This window comes from Sprattus sprattus (assembly GCF_963457725.1).
Source record: "Sprattus sprattus genome assembly, chromosome: 13".
NCBI lineage: Eukaryota > Metazoa > Chordata > Actinopteri > Clupeiformes > Clupeidae > Sprattus > Sprattus sprattus.
In genome coordinates, this window is record NC_137911.1 from 24,722,865 (window position 1) to 24,730,429 (window position 7,565).

The window sequence follows — 7,565 nt, forward strand, 5'->3', positions numbered from 1 at the left end:
AACATACATCTTCACATTCATTAACAAGATACATCTTGGCATTCATTAACAAGATCAATTGTGCATTACTAATCACTAAGAACAATGAGCAACTGATGAAAGAATTGTGTTGTTCCAAACCAGCATCTTCTATACTATGAAACAGCAACAGTTTGCAGTTTTTGATTTGGTAGAATGGTTAAAGAGGTCACTCTATCTACTTTGTAAAACCTTTCATTTAGCAGTTTTAAAGTGAAAATGTGCTCCTGTAGACCGACAGCACATACTGGGGATCTTTAGTAATCAACAGATTATATAGGAAATATTTTGACAGGTGTCAAATTACATGCCCTCATACGTCATTCAGCAAAGATCTTTTGTTGCACTCTGGTTTGGTTTCATCATTTCAAATTGGTGCTTCTTATTGAAATACTGCCAACGTTAAGGGTGAGATAACCTCACAATTTAATGAGCCATAAAAAAACCCATAAATGACACATACGGTGAATAAATAATGCTTTCAGGTGTGTTTTGTAATGGGTATGGCATGGCTGCACGTATCCCATAATCATTTGGCCTCAGAAGGGATCTTAATAATTCAAGTGGGTGACCTTAATCTAGGAGTGTATCTGTTCCACAGGCTTGGTGAGAAAAAAAATGAAGGTTGTATCTGAGTTAAAACAACACTTAGCCTAATCATTGTATAAATATTCTTAAACCTAAAAAAAAGATCGTCATCAAGAATAAGTTGCAGCTTGCAAAGACCCATTATCACTCCACATTCAACCACTAGCATGATGTGGTAGGATCAGAAACTAGCATGAATTTGAGAAAGCCATTTTTAAAGGTGATATAAATATTAATTTCACTTAAACTAACAAGGGGAAACAAATCCAAGAAAAGTAAAGTGTCTACAAGGAATCATCTAGCTCCAACCACTTCAAACACCTTGAGCAGTGGGAACCTCCATCCTCTCCCTGATCAGTCACCTCAAGTAAACCAGGATTCACAACCAGAGTTAAGATGTCCCTTTTTTCCTGTATTAAGAAGGCTATCTGCACAATATTCCCTGAATGTATTACAGCATTGCTCAAGGGCAGACTTTTATTATGAGGATATACAGGACCAATTTATTCAAATTATACTTCATATAACAACATTAACTTGCCAGTGTAATAAATCGGTTCCCAGTTGGTGCTGGTGGCATTTAAATCTTATACTCCTAATATGCCACTGGACCCTTGTATTGTATACAGTCAGAACACCAGTTAAGTGAATGTATAAGCTACTGGATGACCTTAATTTTCCTCGGGATCAATAAAGTATCCATCTATCTCAACAGTGGTGCCTAAAACAAACAATCTTTTCACAGCTCCCTTAGCAGATCAGAAGAAGCCTCAACTCACCATACAAATAACCCAGCTCTGGGCTCCTCAGGACTCCCCGCAACTGGTTCCAGCACTCAGAAACTGACTGCAAATATTTAAGTCGTCCTTGAAAAACAGTCTTGCTACATGCTCTTTTTTTTTTAACAATCCACAAAAGAAAGCCAAAGGCCACAAAAGTAAAGTAGCCTAAAAAGAAGTGGTTTGGAGCAGGACGACCGTTGGACAAGAGAGATGTGATATGCTGATGAATTGTGCATGAGGTTTAAACCTGAGAGCTCTGTAACCAGAACTAGATCCTGTTTAGAGACGTCATCAGAGGCTGTACTTCTGAACATGTTCTAACAGGATATCAAACTAGACTTTAAAACCTGTTGTGTAAATAGCAGATTAACTTGTATAGAATTATGTTTGTGTAATCTATTGAAGCATATGAGTACACAATATTTACTCATTCTACAGTACCCTGCAGAATGAAAGTTTTTTCAATTTCAGAAGGTTAAAAAACACTTCGAAATAGCGGCACCATAGAAGCCGGTCAACATATAACACACTGCATGAAACCTATTTAAAATAATTGTGATTACACTGATGTGACTCAATTCTGAAATGATTGCAGATAGTTTATCTTAAAGACCTGCATCCCAAATCTCATTAGACATTAGGATATTTAGATCATATACTGAACTCCAGTTTTTCTAATTCAGCTAATGCTTGGCATTAAACAAATATGTCCACTCCTCCCCTTCCCATCTTTCACCTTACCACTCAGGTTTGATTGACACCCTAGAGGCCCAATCCCTGACCATAAGCGTTTCACAGTTTATCATTGGACAAAGTCTGAACCAGACAGGAGGATATTTGAGTAGTTCTTCTGAAATTGTTTCAACAGCCTGTATTAAGGGTGGCCTTTAGCAACACATGTCCAAATTAAGATATGCTTCTTAACACACTGCTTCTTAAAACACATCTTACTGTAACTTCGATGTCAGAATCTGTGTGGGTTCTCTCATCACTACTTTCCAGGATCCTTTTATGGGGCATGTTCATGTGCTGTTGAGTTTTAGTGGGAATCACAGTGGCATTGGCCTCATTTACTATCTAAAAATGGGGTCAAGCTCTCTTCTGATAAGCAAAGACATTTGGCTCACTGGAACAGGGGCTTTAGCCTCTTTCTGAATGACCTGGAATGAACCCACTTAAACCGCGTGTACGTGTTACATGTTTGTGGTTGTAGGTGAAAAAGATGGATGGTTGGTCAAAAGGGTGTGTTGTGTGTCTTGTTGAACCACAGCAGGTTTGATCACACTTGGTCGTTGCCCTAAACAATCTTAGACAGGCATATAGTTACTAGGTTCAAGTAAATACATTCTGTCACATTGGGTTTCAATATAACTACAATTTAACTAACCACAACACAACTCAGCATGCCTTCATTGGCACACAGGTTTGTAAGCTATACGTTCAGGTCTAGAGTTGCCTGTATCCGATGAAACACACCGCTCAATTATTTACACACAGCCTGGGTATCACATGTGTCATCCTCATTATCGTGCCAGTATTGTTCCCACTGGCAAGAAAAAGGCTGTCATTTTTTATAGTGAGGCCAAGCATTTTAACGTAATGCCAACATTTGATTTGAAAAAAAAATTATGTTTTTTAACATCTGGCATTTCTCATACTAAAAGGTACTGAGGTTAACAACAACAACATTTTACATTTTTTAAATACCAATGCAGTGTTTCAGCCGGTATGTCAGATTGCATGACCTGTATACTGGCATAAGTTCATTGCTCATCATTCTTACTGGTCCCTGGCTACATTTTCAACCTTTTCAGTAAAGAAAAGGTCTGCTTAAACAGAAATGTTTCATAACTTCAGACAGATTCTGCCACCAAATTCACCTCAGACAAAATGTGTTCCTATTTTTAAAATGGTATCAGTAGTCATTTAGTCAAGACATTCATTTGATCAGGACTCGCTTGAGATTAAACCTATGACCTCTGTGATCTTCCTTATATGAGCTGCATCTTGCAGCCCTACATGGCCGATCAGCTGATAGATTTCTCTTTAATCACCCAGCTGACTCTCCTGGTGAGCTGTGAGCCGGGGATGTGTCTTTCAGCTGCTCCACTTCCTGGCGCGGACACCGTCGGCACCTCACGGCTGTCGCCAGGCCCTCCGTGTAACCCCGCGGCTCCATGTGTGGTTAAAATCAACACCAGGAGAGATTCTTATGTTCTCATCTCTCCAGCTAGCACCGAACACCCAATCCTAACAGCTATACAATCCCCCTCTCTTCATGTAAGTAATGACTCAATTCAATCCAGCTTTATTTGCATAGCACCTTGTATAGCTGGGGGTGTTGTTCACAAAGGCATACGCCAAAATTATATCCAAAGGGGCAGAGGTGTTTTTCTTAGTCATAGTCTTATTTTGAAACAAACTTCTTGCATAAACGCACTACTTTACATGCACATACATACACTGTATTTTCACCTGTTAATTGACACAAAGGAGACCAACTATAACTATGTGGTCACTGCATGAGTGATCCTCACCCTGGGGATTTTCCTATTCTTATCAAAATTGTGCAGCAGCTGAGTTACGATAATGAATATGCATGAGCCTGCAAATAAGCCTTTCAGAATGACACCTTTTGCAATGTCTTCCAGAGCAGGCCACAGCAGGAACTGATACCCAGTCCTGCAACCCGATCCGTGTGGGTCTGAAAGGCCCGTCATGGCAGCAGACGTTCGCCTGATCCGGTCGAGCTCCGCTGCCTCGGTGGAGCACCATCTGACTGCGGTGTTATGTGTCAGCCCACTACGCCGGTGTGTCCTTGGGTTTCTTTCTGCGGCTCGGAGGCCAGCGGTGCCACAGTTATCCCATTCAGCACACAAAAGGCTGGAATTCAGTCACCGCCAAACCAACTGAGGCATGATGCTATTTGGGGGCAGAATCTGCCTGGTGAAATTCCAGGCTGACCTCATCTACAACTATGATTCAGAGGTCCATGGCCTGCACTGTGTCACACAATTTGTGCGAAATTGAAATAAAAAACAGTGAATCTACTGGTACTCAAAATGTTAAGTTGTTTACCTGTTTGCTTGTGTAAATGCCTGTAGCTAAGTTGGTAAAGCAGGGGACAGCCAAAACAAAATCATGGGTTCACCCAGGTGATTTACCTATATGCTGGTAAAAATATTTGTTGTGGACAAAACAACTGCTAGAGGTTAATCACAGTATTACACCAAAATGTACATTTCCCCATAACTCTATTGTGATTTACAGTAATTCCCTGCGTACTATAGTGTGTAACAGTACTACAGTGTTATCACAGATCACAAAAACAACTTTGACAAATGACGTGACAGGAAATATGTTTTACTTTACTTAAGGGCTGGGTTAAGTTGTGCTCCAATGGCAATCACAAATGGATTGCACAACACGAGTTGAACATTGTATTTAATTGAGAAATAATACATTTTTAAAGTTGTAAAGAAAATGTGTTCTCATCAAAAGTGTGAGCTGTCTAGTTGAATGGTTAGAATAGTTCACTCTAAAACAGTTCAACACTACAGGGTTCAAGACATGTTTGAGGCGTTGTAAAACGGTAAAAACACACTCCAGACTTAGAAAAAAGTTGATTTGTAAACCCAAACCTGTCATTAATAACCTCTGCTCCACACTGCTGTTTCCCTTAGTGAGAAGGAACCACTTTGAGGTCTAGTTGTTGGGGGTCCAATCATCAGCCGTTCTGTATAGTATTCTGAGTAGTCTTATTGGTACTTTAATTTTAAACAGTACATCCCTGTAATTCACTGGCCAATAGCTGCAGATGCTTCTGTTTGTATTGTTACATAAGGCTTGCTGTTTTAACAAAAATCTACCTCAGTCACAAACACAAATGTTTCCAATAAATTGTCAGATCTTAATGAATGAATCAATCAACTTTAATCTAGAAGAAACAAACAGTACATTTATTTTTTCCAGCTTTGAAAGTTCAGCCCTTTCCACACAAGATCTGAAGTCAAGCAACACTGGGAGAATCTGTTTTGCATTTTTAACTGTATTGCATGCCCAATAGGGTGAGAGTGACCGCAGGAGCTTTCCACGGCTGGTGCTGAGGGCTGTATTTTTGGCAGCTGTCCAGGGTGCTGACAGGCTGCTGGCTTGTTGTGGGATGGTGAACATTCTGCCGGTGCTGAGTTTTAAGGCCCCAAGTGCCACTATTTCATCAGAAGAATATTCTTCACTGTCTCCAGGAGGGCTTTGTTTTAAGGTGGGAACTAGTGTCTTTAATGATCCTTCTTCTCTAACCCTAACGTACCACTGGAGATACTTCAACAGGGCTTCACTTCTAGATGGAGCAATCTGCTTGACCATGTGCAGCTGAATGACAGGGATGAGGGGAGTAATTCATAATAATAAACTTTATTACAGGCTAAAGGCCCACATGGAAGATGTACAATACATAAAATCAATAAATTACATATAAATATACATACATACAATCATAAATACATATAAATACACAAGGAAAGAAGGGCTAAAAAAGGCACTTATGCCAGTGTTCCCAGATCTTAGATGTGTACTTGACAGAGCTGCGGCCAGGGTCTGTCATCAGATCAATTATAACTGACTAAATACATTGATGCATACTAAAACTCGTTATGGATGGTAATCTAGATTATCAATCTATGTTATCAACTCTAAACACTAATACTCCATACTCCAAGTCCATACTAACAGATACTTTGTTGTAAAGTGACCTGAGTATCCTTTCTTTTTTGTTATTAATCATTTCACAATTGATAATAGTGTGTTAACTGTGTAGTAAACTGTGGTATTTCATTACAAAGAACCACTTTGCAATGGCCTACATGTGATAGTCCTTTACGTATCAAACGTTCTATGAGGAGGATGACGTATTTAGAATTCTACTTTATAATACCATAGAGACAACCAAACATTCAAACTTTCCACGGCACTGGTGATGAGGGCTGTGGTTTTGGCAGCTGTCTAGTGGGATTGCAGGGCAATGTTGAGTTTTAAGGCTCTCTGTAAGCCATCATAACAACATAACCATTGTCCAAATCATTGTTCATCGCCTTCTTTCCTGTAAACCTGAACTACTCATCAGATTATTCTTATTTCATCAGAAGAATATTCTTCAGTCTCTAGGAGGGCTTTGCATGCTTTGTTGCATGCATGTCTTGGTGATCCTTCTTTGGGTGTCACATACCACTGGAGATACTTCAACAGGGCTTCACCTCTAGATGGAGCAATCTGCTTGACCATGTGCAGCTGACTGACAGGGATGAGGGGAGCACTCCATACTCCAAGTCCATACTAACAGATACTTTGCTGTAGAGTGACCTGAGTAGCCATACTTTTTTTTGTATTAGTCATTATGCAATTAGTAAAAACAATGGCTTTTAATGAATGCTGAAAAGCGTATAATGTATATAATCTCAAGTATGAGTGTTTGTGAGTGTCTTGTATTATCAAATTAAATTAAGCTTGATAAGTGTCATAACTGTGTAGGATATTGTGGTATTTCATCCCAAATAACTACAAAGCGGTTCAAATATTTAATTGCAGAGAATAAAAAGTAAAGAGTATTCCACCCAAAAAATCTTTCTGTACAGAGAAGAAATGCATAATTGGAATACCATAAGATATCGTGCAGACTAAATAGAGTGATGCATACTAAAACTCGTTATGGATGGTAATCTAGATTATCAATCTATGTTATCAACTCTAAACACTAACTCCTTGTCTGAGCAGAAGGGACTTGTTCACCAGCAATGGCCTCCAAACCGACATGAATGCAGCCTTATCTAAACTCAGAAGTTGCTTGGCAGGTGGAGACATACCTGAGGAGCACAGGGCCTCTAAACTGAGGGAGCTTGAACAGTATTTCACTGTTCTTGAGGAGGACCTGCAGAATCGTCTGCAAGAGCAGTAAGAAGAGTATGACATGAGCTGAGGTCTCTGGAGAGGGAGAGAGTCCAGAAGAGAGTGGAGTGGGAGAGACAGATGCGGGATAGAGAGAAGGCCCTGCTGTCCACTTTTATTTCTGTGGTTGTCGACATGACGTCATACAAATTTGACCCACAATGACGTACTTAATTCCATTCCTAAAATATGTACCATGGAAACAACTAAATTATCCAATCATTTTCTTGTATTCTA